Source organism: Silene latifolia, chromosome 6, assembly GCF_048544455.1.
Source record: "Silene latifolia isolate original U9 population chromosome 6, ASM4854445v1, whole genome shotgun sequence".
NCBI lineage: Eukaryota > Viridiplantae > Streptophyta > Magnoliopsida > Caryophyllales > Caryophyllaceae > Silene > Silene latifolia.
The window spans coordinates 64,461,286-64,480,729 of NC_133531.1; positions in this window are offsets into that span (position 1 = coordinate 64,461,286).

Here is a 19,444-nt window from a genome sequence, read left to right on the forward strand (position 1 = left end):
GATAACTGAATGTTTCTAGGTTACGTTATATAGAAAGTTCACGTAACAATTATTCCAAAACCTAAACTTAATGGGCTTCAAGTTCCTCGGTCTTTTAATCCTCGTCTGGAATAGCAGTGTGGTCGATCGACTGAAGTGATGGGTCGATCGACTGCTTGGTAATGAACAGTAGCTTCTGTAACCCGAGGGTTGGTCGATCGACTGAGGGTGGTGGTCGATCGACTACTTGAGCTGCTACTTGACTTCTTAAAACTCGTGGACTTGTCTTTTGGGCCTTGAATTGCGTACCAAGCTCGTTCCTTGGGTGAATACTTCACGTCAAAATGCAATGCAGGATACTCGGGGACGGATTTAGCTTGATTTCCGCTGGATTCTTCACATTTCTGCAATAATGTACAAAAATACGGAAGTAGACGGAAATAGAGAGAAATGCAGCATAAACTACATAAATAAGCTCTGAAATGCGTGTAAAATGGGATGTAAAACATCATATAAAAGACACGCATCACTTATCCGTGTTCACTTTAACGGGGTTCAATTATCTCTACAACCCGTTTGGATGTAACAAAGTATAAGGTGAGTTAATAATACCTCAAACGACAAATGTCGACATCACATTCCGGTAGTCAATACCATATTACAACCTTGTGATGTATATCGTAAGTGTGTAATCACTTGTTGATTGCAATAGAAGTTTAACATACCATGTGTCCATGTGTTCAAACTTCTTTTAATCGCATTTTCCTTCACGTTCATGTTATCTATCATAGCATGAACCTTACCAAGTACACATCTAGGTTCCCAACCTCGGTTTCGGTTCTTTATCTTGAAAGAACTTCCTTGTCGATTATCACATAACGAACGAATTTGTGGTGAATGATATAACTTGTACTGGTCAAGTACTCCACCCACATACAATGCACTAGGTATATGTTTCGTAGAGTCTTGCAACAATTGTCAAGATGAGTAGCCTAGCACTTCTCACAAGTCCTAGCATAATAGGAAAAATTAATTTTGAGTAACTTCTTATTCAACTAAGTATCTTTCCAAAAATTTTATTTCTCTTTTTAGCTTGAAAGGCTTAGGATTCTCATAAATCCTTACATGTGCTCGAACTGCAATATGTGCAACCTCTTGACACACAACAGAGTCTTCTGTCAAACACTGAAATCGCTCATCGGATTCTCCTCGAGAATTCATGACGTTTCTCCTATGACTTCCCAATGATCCATCATGCTCTTATGCATATGATTTATTTTGGACATGTGCATGATCATTCTAATGGTGGAAACATTAGTAACCTTTAATCATGTCATCAACTATTCTTATGTTCAAGGAATGACCATGACTGCTAATGGCAATTCCATTTTCATTTACATGAATAACCTACGTTTCTTGTTGATTCGATGTGTATGTCTCAATACCTATCCAACATCTCATGATGTGATTGGATTCATCATAGTCCATTTTCATCCAGAATTGAAAACTCAAATACTTCTTTGTGAAAGAATGGTATTAGCTTGTCATTCCCAATGAATAATGAGTTATAAGCTTTATAAGATGATTGCTCCCACTAAATTCCATGTCTTCACATGATAATTTCCAACTCCCACTTAATTCCACATGATTCGTAATTGACTACTCAATTGAGATATTTCAAGAATTTAAATTTATTGCTTTGCTAAGTTATTGAGATAAAACCATATATGTTCCCATCATATCCTTTCAAAATACCTATTTTGAAGTGGTCTCTTCTTAACCTTATGAAAAGATATTTTAATCTCTAACTCATTCATATCATAATGATGCGTAGCAATGTCATTATTTAAATATAAATAATATCTAATACACGTCCTTCAAAATACCCTTTTCGGAAGGAGGTTTAACCATTTTATTTTCACAATGAGGTTAAGTAATGACATTTGCGTGGTTAATACTTAACTTAGCTATTGAGGATATCGGTATATCAATCCTTGCAACCTCTAGTCATAAATCTTGTTTATTTTCTAGGATGTTACTTTGATTCATTTAGGCTCTTAAGTAAATATCAATGTTGAAACTATTGGTCAAAATTCATCATAAACTAGTCGAAACTCATTGTTAAGACTTTACATTAGTCATTTTTCTTCCAAAACTTTCTTTTGGTCTCCTCGTGTAGTTATCTTGAGAAAATATTATTTTGATTACTTCACTTGGTCTCTTTTGTCATGTAGATCTATTCGAGACCATAGATCTCATCTATTGGGCATACTATATAAATAGATATACCTTTATTCAAATCATTCTCCCTTGCGTAGATCTCATTTACACAAGTACACAAATTTATCTTGGTGTTGTGTCCTTATTTTTCTCCCACTCTATCTTTAGAATAAATACACTAGAGATTCAAAGATAGCATATGAGACACAAGTAATGATTTTTGAAGTATAAGGAGAACTATCTCATAGTTTGACTAATTGTTTTAGATTTTGTAAGTGTACTTGGTGATTAACTTTCCTTTAAGAGAGTTCATTTACTCAATATCACTTTCTAAATGATCATACACAAGTCTTTTGCTTGTGGTCATATAATGAATCCCATCATTATAGTTGTCTATTAGATCACTTTAAGTGAATAATCATATGTTTCTATGAGCAAGCGGATAAAGACGAATTTTAGAACAAGGATAAAAACGATAAAACGGGTGACTTGGGTTGCAAACCAAGCCACCATTATCCAAAATACAACCATTATCCAAAATACATTTCCATGTCGAACACGGAAATCAAAAGGTTCTAAAATCCGAAACATAATTAAAATAAGACAATAAAAAGCGAAGCATCATGGAAGCTATTTCTAGCTTCTCGATGGTTTCTCAAGCTTGCTTTTCTTTTCCCTTGTCCTTGCTTGGTGGAGGCCCTATTTACAATAAAAAGGGGATACATAATCACAACTTTGTATCACAATACCTTAGTTGAAATAGAAACATAAAAGAAAGGATAGTCATTTACCTACTGGAGTGATCTTTCCAGCCTTAATATCACCAAGGTATTTAGAACAATTTCTTTTCCAATGTCCAACACCATTACAATAGTGGCATTTATCAAGAGGACCCTTCTTGATCTTGGAGGTGCTAGCTTCATAAGTCTTAGCTTTGGTGAAAGTGGGAGCTTGCTTCTTACCCTTCTTCCCATTCTTCTTTAACTTCCCCTTGCTCTTAGTGCTAATGTTGAGCACATCCATAGATGGGTTAACATTTAACCCCATGTCTCTTTCGGCTTGCACAAGTAACTGTGCAACTATTCAAGAGACACGTCCTTGTCTTGCATGTTAAAATTCACCCGGAATTGAACATACGCTTTGACCTTGGATAAGGAGTGTAGAATCCTATCTACAATGAGTTCTTTGGGGATTTCAACCTTTTGAATCTTCAAGGTCTCGACTAGCTCCATTAATTTGAGCACATGAGGGCTAACCTTTTGGCCCTCTTTGAAGTCGAGATCAAAGAATGCCGCGGCCGCCTCATATTGGACGATCCGCGGAGTTTGTGAAAACATTGTCACAAGCTTGGAATAGATTTCATTAGCGGTGCCCATCTTAAAGGCTCTGCTTTGGAGATTCGCCTCCATCGCAAAGATCAACACATTTTTCATTGCGGCGGACTCCTTATGGTAAGCCTCATATGCTTCCCTAGTGGCGGCGGTCGACCTAGTGTTAGGTTCGGGTGGAGAGGACTCGGTAAGGTAACGAAGCTTGTCGTCACCTTGGGCGGCTAATTTGAGTTGGGCATCCCAATCGGAGAAATTTGACCCATTCTTTTCAAGTTTACATCGATCCATGAAGGATCGGAGCCATGAAGTATTAGTGAGAGGCGTGGCGTTGATGTTTGGATTTGCCATCTGTTATGAGAAATAAGAGTGGTCTACAAAACAAAACATAAAAGGAATAAAACATATGTCGTTTTCAAATTATAATAATACTCGTAAAAATTTAATTTAAACAAGTTTTATTGCATTTTTCTAGTGACCTCTACCCAACTAGATAAATGATTCCAAGACCCAAATTCATATTAACTTAGGGCACGGTGTGCCGAAATACCCTTTGTTAACATAACTCGGTGGATTAACCTTTTAATCGATTCTACTTTTAGAACTCTTGGTCGATAAAATTTACATTAATATTTATCTCTAGCCCGAAACACATCCGGAAATCGTCGTGAATACTTTCGTTGAGTACAACCCAAATTTCGAATAAATGTGTCCATAATCCAAACCCATATCAACTTAGGGCACGGTGTGCCGAAATACCCCTCATTAACATAAATTCGGTGGATAGACATTTTGTAACACCCCCATACTCCAAGTGCCTTACCAGGACCACTCAGGTATAAGGATACTACCATCTCGGTTGCCCGAGGTACTGAATATCATAAGACAATAAAGAAACGTACTTTTAAAGTAATTATAGATTAAGTGATTACATGTTCAAACCAAAACTAATAAAAGGAATTACAAGGTTCTCATACGGTCTACAGCTAAAACTATCAAAGCTACTAGACTAGACTTCGTCGACACGGCGGAAGACTTCTAAGCGCCACGTGATGACTCATCCCGGCTATCCCATACGCGTCATATCACACCGCTCAATAATCGCTCACCACCTCCGAATGGATCACCACAGTTTTTAAAACATTTAAACGGGTCGATTACTAATCACACAATTCAATACATATATCAACAATAAGATAGACAGAATGACTTAACTGTCACACACACACAACCAACCAATTCCAATCATCTCAATCATTGATCGTCCCTTTGGACCGCCACGCGATGGGGGACCGCGGCCGTTCCCACCTAAGCCCCGCTCATCATACCGAGCGATAACCCTGTCCCATTAATGTGCACATCCCCTTCCGTGGCGGGTTCCACGAAGGGCGAAACTAGGGCGTGAAGTCACTCCCGCAAGTGACCCCACTCAGCCGAGAACGCATCTCGAGAACCATCAACAGCAATCACAACCACAAACACAATACAATCATCACATCAAACAACTAACTACAGCACATCACCAATATCCCATTATGGGACTAATACTGAGTAGGAAATCCTACCTGGAAAGCACTGTGATCGAGACGGTATCAACAATTTGTATCAAAAGTCTCTTCTACGGACCCTCCTCCTGTCATATAACACATAGAGGCTACACATCACAAACTACACACAAAACCCCCAATCTCTAAATTAGGGTTTAACCAAACTTAACAAAACATTATAAAAATTAAATTAAAAGCTTACCCTCGACGCAGGGAACTCAACGATACGAATAACGACAAGAACCGACCGTCGAACTCGGGAATTGCTAAGGATGCGATTAGGAAGATGAATGGTTGCTTTCTCTCTAAAACGGGGTTTTAGGTTTTGTAAAAGTGATTTAAAACAATGACGACTATGTTTAAATACCTTAATCGCATAATTAACAAAACCCGAGAAAACTCCCCGTAAAACCGGACACTCGATCGAGTACCCAAGGTACTCGATCGAGTACCCCCTTACTCGATCGAGTACCCCAACTACTCGATCGAGTACCCAACAGGTCAGAAACTATTTTATCTCGCAACTTACCCTTACTCGACAGAGTAAGGGCTACTAGATAGAGTACCCCAAGACTTATAAATACGGAGTATTACAGTCTTCCCTCCTTAAAAGGAACTTCGTCCCCGAAGTTCAACCCATACATAAAAACAACCATACAGACTCGACCAAGACACAACAACTTAGCTAAGGACTCAAGAACTCGACCGAACATAGAACAAGAACTCTTAACACCCACTCCACCAACTATGTTTACTTCCCCAACATGACTCACTATATCGAATCTACCACATATATATCTCTCACGACACCAACTCCATACATAACCAACTACCATCCTCTAATGCTACTAGCTCCATAATATCATCAACTATCAAATCCAATACCAAGACACTCATAGACATCAAACGGGATGTTACATTCTACCACCCTTAAAAGGAACTTCGTCCTCGAAGTTTACTCACACTCGTAACCTCATCATCCAACTGTCAATACTAGCGAAATATTCTCACACTCCTAAACATCACGCTCCTACAAGCACGGTCATGACCTTTAATAAAATCACCCACAACACGAATCGATCTTTTATTCTACATCAAGACTCAACTTCCGAATATATTACCATATGTACAACCATCAAAATCTGTTTTATCGCATCCTACTCTTCTTAAGACAAATGTTACGTCCTCGTAACTCACTAATACCAAACCATATCTATATCTTCTTACCCTCTGTACCACCACATGTCAAAGATAACCGTCTATCAACCAAACACTCACCATTCTTATATCCAAGGCTCCCATACCTAAACATTTCCCATTCCTCAACTCATTCGGCAGCGCACCTAACCTATACCATAAACTCGTAGCAAATCACCATACCCACTCTTCATTATTACTGCCAAACAACATACCTCTCTACGTAAGGCACTTATCTCCCAGAAGCATAACTCACGGTCCGCACTCGTTACGTACACGCACACTAGATCCTCAGGTTCTTTCTTTCATTACCGCAAAATTCATACACAACTTAACATGACACTAATTTCCCCAACACCCTACACTCACTGTCTCAACGAAAGATTATGAACTACCTGCCGCTTTCAGCTCATTACAACACATGTTCCACAAATCATTTTCCATTACCATGTCTACCGATGTCTCATCTGAAAACAAGATCAAAATTACCGTAACAACCTCTCACAACCGTGTCCCATCAACAGATTATCACTATCCCATGACAACAACGAAACATATACAACTCTATTTCACATCATACTCTACCTCATTCCCAACTTAACCTGGTAAAGAAAACATGAATAAGCAAGACAACTGTCTATCAGCACAAACTGACCCTCGCAGAGAGCAACATCAAACAAAACAACAATCTATGTATAACTGGTATGTACTTTCGAAACCCGAATCATAATCATCCCGCCTACTCCACCACAACCGGTGACGGCATCACAACACCGCCACCAATGACCCACACCGTAGTGCGAAAATACCCGCATCACAAAGACTATGTACCGTGCCCGGATCACCACCCGAGGCACCACAACCACACCGATAGACATCACAACTGCATACAATTCCCATAAATACTGACTTAGCATAACTTCTCAGACAAGAAAAACTTACTCAAATCCACTTTATTAAATCACCACGCAACATATTATATGGATAAACAGATAAGCATCTCATGAACATCCTCTCTGCCATTTCCCGGAATACACATGTGTTATCAATACACATAAAATTATAACTAGCCATGTCAAATCAATCAAATTATTACCTTTTTGGATATCATTAAATTAAATTATCGTGTCCAACATATATATTACCGAACATTCATAAAACAATTTTATAATTATCATACCATACCACTTTTTGTGAGGTCAGAACCTCACACAAACATTTACACAAATCACAGACCCGTAATCACAACCAACTAGTCAATCCTGACCGCGTAAGTCACCACTCGAAAAAGGTTACCTGCCGCCCGAGTTCAACTCATATGCCCCTCATAACATATTCCCCCATTCGCACAACCATCACTTCCTGCCAAATATAATCACACCTTCACTATTCAACTAATAGCGTCCGCCTCATCTAACCACATCTTATACCCTCTCACAATCATACACAACAATCAGGTCCCTACCAAATCAACCTCTTTAGAATTGCTGCCTTTCTAATATTCCATCACTCTTAGACATTAGTGATAACACCACAATGCCACCGCTGCTCGCATATCAAATCTCTTACACTCATACCAAAATAACATGGTTTTTCTACCATTTTTGGTTAACATTGCAAATAACGAAGATCAAACCCATCCACAAAATTACCTCAACATTATTCCCAATGCTATCTTATTTGTATTGTCATCCAACTCTCCACCAAATATCTCGTATCGTGCCAATACTCCACCAACTTCTTACTCCCTTAATTCCTCGAAACTCATTACCAATCATGTTGCCCTGAAACTCCTATATAACCTTTAGCTAACATCCTCGTGATACCATCACATATTTCGATGATTTCTTATCTTTATATCACATAGCTCCGGTGAACATTTTCCTCAGCTTACTTTTATCCTTCTTTTCTCTTTACATTCAATAATACCAATTAATAGTTCAACTCCTTATTCCTTCTAGCTAACTCTTTAGAAATCCGGTTACCCCTTCGTTGCTCCAAAACTTAATTCCGTTATTTTCTACCGACATCATCTCACTCTTTCTTACCATGGATCTTCTCTTATTATGCTATCACTCATACTTGCCACTAATCTATCCATAGAACCAACATTTAATGTTCAAACAATTGCATCCCCCTTTTTACATCTCTAGAAATCAGAATTCATTTAATACCGTTAATTACCCAAGGAAATCACACAGTAGTTTCATCTTTTAATAAACCAAACCTCCCAAACTCACTCACTGTCTACAAATACACCTCGCGACATGTCTCCACAAAGTTCACTATATATTACTCTTCTCAACCCCCTTTAAACGAACTTTCACTACATAAATCCATAACCCACACGACTCCTAACCATTTCCCTCCTTAACTCTTTACACATCTCAAGCTGCCACTTTCCACATTCTTACTTTCAATCTTTTCATTCTCACGTTCATTATACTCACATCATCCCTTGTGTATATTCACTTATTTTTACATTACTCAACACACAATCATATCACTCATCCCGTCTCGCAAAACGTGCGCCATGCCTCAATAAACTATACCAATCTTCCTTTTCTTTTTCCACCATCTATCATAATCACATATAACTCATGTCCTCCCCACCGAACTCATACTCATCATAGTGCCACTCTTTACATCATAAGATTGGGTAACTTACGCTTCAGGACCAACACATACGTAAAACAATGCATAAAGAAATAATACAAGACCTTTGAATTAAACATAATATGCAACGAATGTCAAAAGATAAACTTATGACCCGAAATACGCATATGACCTGCACAGACCCCACTCGATCGAGTACCAGAACCTACTCGATCGAGTTGAGGCTACTCGATCGAGTGCCCAACATGCTCGATCGAGTGCCCCGACTCCAGAATCCAAACAAGCCTTCTGATCTCTGACTTACTCGACCGAGTAGCCCGGCTACTCGATCGAGTGACCCCATACTCGATCGAGTGCCCGAGGTACTCGATCGAGTGCCCAAAAACACGATTCTGGTCAAAATAACGACAAGTACCCACTCGATCGAATCAAACCCACTCGATCGAGTCATGCAGACTCGTGAATACTACCCGAATGTTATCTCACATACCCTAACGTACTATGCATTCATTATTATTTCAACATTATGATTACAACTACGCATTCAAATCTGCGCGACTCCTCCTACAATTAACAAAATAATCTACTTCGTGTTATCAAGTGCCACGTTATAAACAACCATCATGCTTTTCATCCAATTCGTTATATAAATCACATATCATTGAACCTCTATTCTTCATGTTACTACTTACCAAAAGTCAAACATTACCATCTATCATGCTCATATAACATTCAACTTTCAACCATGTATTACCCGCATGTTTTAAATTTTCATAACTTTTCATAACACAAACCACACCCATACACTACAAATCCTATTTCCATGTTGCTAATACAACAACATTACAAATCCACTTCATCACACATCATCATATACGAACTACTTTCTTTTTCTACCATATCATTCATCATTCTCATATACTTTTCCAACGATTCCAACCAACATGTCAACCAACTATCATGCAACATGTTTCCAACAAACCATATACAGCACAATTAACATACACGTCGCACATATACACACGGACTCCACGTTCCCATACCATGTGACTGGCTTAAGTATCATGGGGCCAAGATTTTGAAGTGAGGGCGCCTACTCACCCAAAACCTAGCATCAGCCGGGGCTCCCATTACACATACACCAGGTTCATTTTATTAGACTCCCTATGTTCATTATGTTCATTTGTTACAGGTTCCAAAATCGTCGCTCTGATACCATTTGTAACACCCCCATACTCTAAGTGCCTTACCAGGACCACTCAGGTATAAGGATACTACCATCTCGGTTGCCGAGGTGCGAATATCATAAGACAATAAAGAAACGTACTTTTAAAGTAATTATAGATTAAGTGATTACATGTTCAAACCAAAACTAATAAAAGGAATTACAAGGTTCTCATACGGTCTACATCTAAAACTATCAAAGCTACTAGACTTCGTCGACACAATGGAAGACTTCTAAGCGCCACGTGATGACTCATCCCGGCTATCCCATACGCGTCATATCACACTGCTCAATAATCGCTCACCACCCCGAATGGATCACCACAGTTTTTAAAACATTTAAACGGGGTCAATACTAATCACACAATTCAATACATATATCAACAATAAGATAGACAGACGACTTAAGCATGTCACACACACACAACCAACCAATTCCAATCATCTCAATCATTGATCCCTTTGGACCAACCTCGCCATGGGGGACCGCAGCCGTTCCCACCTAAGCCCCGCTCATGATACCGAGCGATAACCCTGTCCCATTAATGTGCACATCCCCTTCCGTGGCGGGTTCCACGAAGGACGAAACTAGGGCGTGAAGTCACTTCCGCAAGTGACCCCACTCAGCCGAGAACGCATCTCGAGAACCATCAACAGCAATCACAACCACAAACACAATACAATCATCACATCAAACAACTAACTACAGCACATCACCAATATCCCATTATGGGACTAATGCTGAGTAGGAAATCCTACGGAAAGCACAAAATGATCGGAGACGGTATCAACAATTTGTATCAAAAGTCTCTTCTACGGACCCTCCTCCTATCATATAACACATAGAGGCTACACATCACAAACTACACACAAAACCCCCAATCTCTAAATTAGGATTTAACCAAACTTAACAAAACATTATAAAAATTAAATTAAAAGCTTACCCTCGACGCAGGGAACTCAACGATACGAATAACGACAAGAACTGACCGTCTGAACTCGGGAATTGCTAAGGATGCGATTAGGAAGATGAACTGGTTGCTTTCTCTCTTAAACGGGGTTTTAGGTTTTGTAAAAGTGATTTAAAACAATGACGACTATGTTTAAATACCTTAATCGCATAATTAACAAAACCCGAGAAAACTCCCCGTAAAACCGGACACTCGATCGAGTACCCAAGGTACTCGATCGAGTACCCCCTTACTCGATCGAGTACCCCAACTACTCGATCGAGTACCAACAACAGTCGAAACTATTTTATCTCGCAACTTACCCTTACTCGACAGAGTAAGGGCTACTCGATAGAGTACCCCAAGACTTATAAATACGGAGTATTACAGTCTTCCCTCCTTAAAAGGAACTTCGTCCCCGAAGTTCAACCCATACATAAAAACAACCATACAGACTCGACCAAGACACAACAACTTAGCTAAGGACTCAATAACTCGACCGAACATAGAACAAGAACTCTTAACACCCACTCCACCAACTATGTTTACTTCCCCAACATGACTCACTATATCGAATCTACCACATATATATCTCTCACGACACCAACTCCATACATAACCAACTACCATCCTCTAATGCTGCTAGCTCCATAATATCATCAACTATCAAATCCAATACCAAGACACTCATAGACATCAAACGGGATGTTACACATTTATCACCCACTTCCCCTACGTAACAAGGTTTGTACCCCGGTAGGGCCGAGTGCACTCCCTCGCGAAATTGGTTTTCATGGTTTCTACTATTTGGTAAGGCCATGTCTCAATTGATTGTTTTAGCGAGAGGTCATGTCAATTTATTATCTATCACGTTTTAAGTGAACTAAAGCGGTGAACTACGATAATTCTAATTGACACGGTCGATATACTCGATTAAATGATAATGCATGTTTTAGTTATGGCGATTTAGCGATGCATGCAACATATAAATAAAATGCAAAACATAAAAATAAATTCTAGTATGGCCTTCCTAAAATAGAAAATCTAATTAACTATTACATATTCGGAAACCAACTCCATTGGTCCCTTGAACTTCGGTTATTGGCACGCATCTCGAGGTAACACCGTCTTTATGTATCGCCTTCTTGAGTGACACCGTCTTCAAGGAACTCCGGAATTAATAAATTACATAACAAATAACATAATTTCCTATTATACATTTGTAATTAAAATAAAATAAATCTATTAAATTACAAGACGGTGATACGAGATCACAATAAATTACAACCGAATTGATATTCCCATACATTTCAGGTAATACCAATTAAAACTAAGGCCATACTAAGTAAAAAATTACATAAAATAAAATTACATAAAATAAAATTATGACAATCATAAATAAAATGCAGCATTATAATATGTATGAACATGCCCAATTTTATGCTAAATCGCCTTTAAGGAGCCAATATCGTATATTACACGGTTTTTACGGATTTGCGTGATTCAACGTTTTATAATCACAAAAATACATAAATTCATATTTATGCACAAGTTAATTACCCTAACCTCTTAGGACTCAAAATTACTCTCCACTAACTATTTGACTATAATTAACTCATATTTTTTAAAAATTGTTCATTAATGGACCTAAAAATACAATAAAAATGCTATAAACTTCAAATAAATCACAAAAATTCCAAATAAATTTGAAATTTGAAATTTAAACTTATGAACATTCTGGAAAAAATACCATGACACTCATAATGTTCAAAAACTTAGGTTAAAATTTCGTAAAATTATCGGAAAAACTATGTTGCGGTTTATCGGATTTATCAATAAAAATCATAAAAACATGAGAAAAATTATATTCATCAACTTATTAATTTTAGATCTGAAAAAATATAATAAAATGCAACATGTGACATTTTTCCTTAGTCATGGAGTATGTTTTAGCAATTATTCACTAATTAAGTCACTATTTATGCTATTTTTCATCAAAAATTCATAAATCATGCATAAAGAATTCAATATAGCCTATTATTTTACACACATCTTGTAAAATTGCATGTGACAACATACTAAATTTCTATGACCAGATTCAAAATTTATCTCATATTAACCTATTTTTCTTCTAAATCCGATTTTAAACATGAAAAATCCATATTTCGAGCATTAAAACTCCAAAAATTATGAAAACTTACAGGTCATCTCAAAATAATATATGTGATAACATATCCAAAAATCAATGGAAAATTCGAAGTTTAGCTAATTTTAGTCCGAAAATGACATTTTAATCATAAAATCATATTTTTAATGCCATTATTATATAAGATGAACAATAAAATCCATAAATTAACCAAAATATCCTAAAAACATTTTAGGACCAGAAACTTTAACACGCATAAATTTATTTCGTGATATATCAAAATAACACAAATTTACAAGTTTTATATGTTAATCGTATAACTCGGAAAAACTATAACCGATTTGCATGCAAACAACCTAGGCTCATGATACCGCTTGTTAGAAATCTAGATCTCTTTACTCAACATATTCATATATGTTATATTTTAATTTAGTCATAAAATTAAACATTGATCTTATGCATGCAAATAATAAAGAAAATAAAGAAGAAATCTCCATTCTTACATTGAGTTTTCGGTTTATATGGACACAAGTGAGTTCTCCTACTCACTTGTTCTTGAGCTCTCCTTAATTGGATGAACAAGGATTCAAGAAGAGAATCCCTCCCAAGGTTTTATACCCAAGATAACAACTTAATAAAATTAATATTATTATTACTAGAACAATATTAATTTTGTGTAAACATTGACCCAAAATATTTATTTTGGTCTCTTAAAACCAGTTAAGAGAAAGAGAAGAGGGAAGAAGTTCTTATCTCTCTAAAACTCAATATTTTTGATGGTATGTGAATGAATAATACACTAAACTATTAAGTAGTGTATTAGGCAAATTATAGAGAAAACCCATGGTCTTTTCTATTGTTAAAACCGGGTAAGGGGGGAGGTTTTTAGGGCCAATCCATGAGCAAGGTGCTCTTCACAAGAGGCACTAGGGTTGCATGGCTAGGTCTAGAAGGAAATGATTATGTTTACCATTAACATAATCAACACAATATCTTCCTAATACTCCCCTTAATTTCGGTTTACATGGAAAAATAGACTCCATTTTATCTTTGTCAAAATGTCAATTTGTCATATGTCACATGTCACATGTCACATAAAATTGTTATGTATTTTTAACATATTAAAAATCAACGTATTAATAAAAATACGTCATATACAAAAAATCGACTTAGTAATTCATAATTACTTGTACCAAAATATTTTACCAATTATAAATCACAACATCTTGTATTTATAATAATTTATTCATTTAAATGCAATTGTTTCCTTAAACAATAATTTCATCTAAGTAATTAAAACAATTCGATTACTTAGACCGTATCTTATTTAATCAAATTACAATGAGACACGTAAATATTACTTCCAAAATCGTCCGTCAATTTTAAGTAATTTAATTAACCCGTATCGTCATACGATCAATTAAATGATCAATTACGTGTGTTACCCTTTAGGTATGACCTAAGGGAATCAACTGATCACCACCGTCGCACGACAGTAATGTCAAACTCTAGTCAGCCAATCATTACCGATATGTGTGGACCAGTTGACAGTAAAATATTACTTCCCAATTGTATTCTTTAAAATGAGACTTAAACATGTGATCATCATGATCAACAGTTGTGATCGCATTATTGTCGGAGGACACATATTCCAACAGAATCTGGGTTTGTGTGGATTTCAGAGACCTAAACAAAGCAAGTCCCAAGGATGACTTTCCTCTACCACATATCGACATATTGGTGGATAACACAGCAGATCACGCGCTATTGTCCTTCATGGATGGATACGCAGGATATAACCAGATCAAGATGGCCATAGAAGATGGTCGGTCCGCTTTGAGCTTAGATTTCGGTTCCTTGTCGTTAGGAGCACCTAGACCAAAACAATATTTATAACTTCACAAACAACTCTACTATTAGTAAAGAGGCAAGTAAAGGTCGGATCCCAAGGGACGGGTATTGATGTAGAATTTTCGATTGCAAGTAGTGGTGTCTAGGGGTGTCACAATTTGGGTTGAGATAAGAAGATCACTAAACTAAATAACAATAAAAGTAAACAAGCAAGATGACTAAAATGAGATGTAAACAATTGATTAAGAGCACTAGGGTGTCATGGGTTCATAGGGGATTCATGGGAATTTGATCATACAAACATATTCTCAAATTATAAGCAAACAATTATTGTTGTGATAGGATCGAGTTGGTTTATATCTTACAATCCTAGGAAGGTTTGGGTCCCGGAGCCGAATCGATTAGATTGTACAACACCTACAAGTCAACTTAATCCTCCCTACTCAACTATATGCATGGTCTAATGAGATTCGAGTTGGTTTATGTCTTACAAGTCTCATTGAAAAAGTAAGTGATGGGTAAAAAATGCAAGGATTCATAGGCTCGCATTTCATCAAACATAACATGTGCATAAGTTGAGATCACAACAAGCAAGCAAATAAATTATGTGAACATATGAGATTAAGCATGAATCATTCCCCATGTTGGTTTCCCCTAATTCCCCATTAACCCTAGTTAAGGAAACTACTCACTCATTATCAAGTTTAACATGTTAACAAGGTTGTTAATCATATCAACAAAGCAAAACATGATGAATAAGTAAAGAGGATTAACAATAATTAAAAAGGGATTAAGAGAATTATACCTAATGATGATTCCAAAATAATAAGCAAAGAATAATAGAAGTACTTGATGAATGATTGGAAGGTTGTCAATCCTCCAAATAAACCCAAATAATCTTCAATTACTCAAAATAAAGGATGTACAATAGAGAAATTAAGGAAATTAGATTTGTATTAATGCTTGATTAAAAGTTGATTACAAGATTAAAGAGAGATTAGAATAATATAAACTACACTAAAGATTGATAAGATGAACATCATAATCTAATTAGTATAATAGGGTATTTATAATGGGGATTAGGTGCATAAATTAGGGTTACTAAGGGCTTAAATGACGATTAAGTCCTTAAGAAAAGTTGAGGAAATGCTCCTTTCGAAGAAAGATGTGAGTGTCCTTTTTGCTAGTCTTTCGAAAATATGCGCATCCCGAGTAGAACAAGAAGAAGTCGGGCTGCACTGGAGAACAATCCGAGCGTCCAAAGGTTTGGGACGAGCGGATTCTGGAGGTGGTGGACGAGCGGATTGGTGTGTGGGACGAGCGGATTCTGGAGCTCTTGGACGAGCGGCCTGGTGCTGGGACGCTAGGATTGTGGCTTTGGACGCGCGGCCCGATGCTGGGACGAGCGGATTCCAGTTCAGTGAGATTTTTCTTCTTTCCTTCTTTTCTTCTTCCAACAATCCTCCGGGATTTTGTCGGGGATGCAAGGATCTTCTTCATCATTTGCCCATCTACTACATTATTTACAAAGGCCTTCTAGTCTTGTCTTTAATTTGATGCTTGGTCGTTAGATTTGATCAATTTAGCTCTATTTTGCCATGAAAATGCAAGGTTTGCACTCCTCTCCTACTAAGGGAACAAAACCTCAGAGAATATGAAAAACAAAGGACTAAAGATAGTAAATGACCCAAATATGCACTAAAAAGCATAGGAACGAGGCTAATTCGGGGACTAAACATGCTCAAATATTGGTCACATCAAATATCCCCAAACCGAACCTTTGCTCGTCCCGATTAAAGAGGTGACAAAACTAGGACCCTTAATTAAACTCACCTACTAATATAGCCGACATGAGACAATTAGCGGGTCTCACTCCGCCCCTTCAACTTACAACAAGACAACCATGAGGTAGGATGCCTTCTTGCAAGGCAAGATGGGTCTTGCCAAAATGGTGACACATCCAAACATTAAAGCACAAAAAATCAAGTAATGGATGCATCTACAAAAGGAATAGCCACTTTCATCATCTAAGTGGCGGAAATTATCTAGAGGGGAAGCAATTCAAGGGTACACACTCCTTCATAGATATAGTTTCTTCAAACTAGTAAGCCTAGAAGGATACCAATAAATCACCTCCAAGTTGTGTCAAGCTAGGGTACCTTTGTCCTCAATCGTTAAATGCTTTTGTCAAGAGTAGACTCCCTATGGTGTTAGAAACACTAGAGGATCGCGGAATTCCCCCTCTTGCCTAGACAAGAAGAAGGGTCGTCCCCTCTCTACCATGCAAAAAAATGGATATGATGGATAAAGGGAATAATAGGATTTGAGTTTCATTTGGGAGTTTGCTTTTGTTGTTGTTTTCCCCCCAATTTCTTGTGGCATTTGACATTTGAGAACACTTTTTTTGTTGCCATTTCTTTTGATGTTTGGCATTTCTATACTTGACAACTTTCAGCTTTTTGCTTTTTCTTTTGAACATTTTCAAAGTCATCCCAATTAGTAACGAGGGTGCCTTATATTTGAAGCATAGGAGTTTTTCATTTTTGTTACTCCTTTCTTTTCTTTTGATGCATTTGCAAACTTTTTGACTTTTCATTTCATTTCTTGAACTCAATATTTTTGAACAATTTTTGTGCCCATTCCCTTTTTGATGACAAAATTGTGGTAGAATATGGATGATGGTTGCATGGTTTCAAGGGTCACCTTGGAATAAACGGTAGCCAAGGAGTTATCACACCACAAGGTACTCTTGACTAAGCCTTAATCAATGGGTCAAAGGATACTAGCATGACATATCCTAGGGTGTTTTACAAGTATTCTAACAAGCAAAGTCTTAAGAACAAAAAGTATCTACTAGGGCCTATGTACACTTGTCAAGCTTCCCAAATAGATGGTTTCACAAAATTTTTCTAACATGCACAGTACATGCCATGATGCAACTAACATTTATACATCCTAATGCATATGCTTCTACCAACTAATATGCCAAATAATCTAAATACAAGTCCTAAATTCACATTGTTTATACCGCATCAATCAAAATAAAGCCACATAGTCATTAACATAGAGAGGAAAAAAGAGATTGGAAAGATCATACCATGCGGTCTTCAATATCCTCATGTCTCGGATGTGGCGTAGTCAATCAATCTGAAAAAGGATGAACAAACACAATATATACAAAATAATATATAAACAAGACTACACTATAAAGGAAATGAAAATGTTTTTGGATTTTCAATTTTTCAATTTTTTTTGGGATTTTCGAAATTTTTTTGATTTTTTTTTGGATTTTGTATAAAAGTCAACTTAGAATTTCCCATCCCCACACTAGTATGGGCATTGTCCTCAATTGCCAATACGATAGGAAATTATGCAATGAAAATGCATGATTTTTAAACTAAATGCAAACTATACTAAACTACACTACATGATGCATGTGTTTTTGTTATGGCGGAGAGCATAATTTAGATTAGCTCCCGATGCATATGCATGGACTTCCCCAAACCAAAATAGACATTATTTCTAATGTCAAGAATTTCGGGGGAGTTCATGCACATGGAATGCAATGCATGAAACTAAATTTTATCATTTTGGATTTTTCAAGTTGAGAACAAAAAAAATTAACACCTTAATGTTGCTAAGGTGTTAGTCCTCCAATGTTGCTAAGACTCCTCAAACATAAAACAAATATGGTACAACAAACTATCAAAACATCAAATTCTTTTCATGAAAATTAAAGAGAGGGGATAAAGGAGACTTCACTTAAGCCTTGACGGGTGCCTCTTGCCCGCTCCATCTAGCTATGAAGTGATCTATAGAGGTCGTCATCATCCCCCTCTAAGTCACTATCCCAAGCTTCTTTGGATGCATCACTCGTATTCAAGTCCATGAACTCATCTCCCTCACTATTGAGCTCCACCGTATCTCCACCACAAGACTTATCACTCCCTTCGTTTTCTTGCCCATTTGCTCCTTCATTGGCTCTTACCGAGTTTGGGAAGAGAATGTCCATTTGATCCCAAGAGGGAAACATTCCCTCCTCGCTAATATTCCCTTGTTGAACCAAAAGGTATAATTATGGGTATAGAGCACAGTAGCTATCCACGGCGGCCTCATATTGACGGAGATGTATGTCTTGGAGAATCCCCGTCATAAAATCCTTACGAGTCTTGTTTACAACTTTCTCAAGAATTTACTTGATCTCTCTATTTGAAACTTCAACTTGACCTCTTGTTTGAGGATGGTATCCTAAAATGGTTCTATGTTGAACACCATATTTGGTCAAAAGGGATGTGAGCTTCTTTTCGTGAAAATGCGTTCCTCCATCACTTATGATTGCTCTAGGAACTCCGACTCTTAGGAAGATTATTTTCTTAAAGAGCTTAG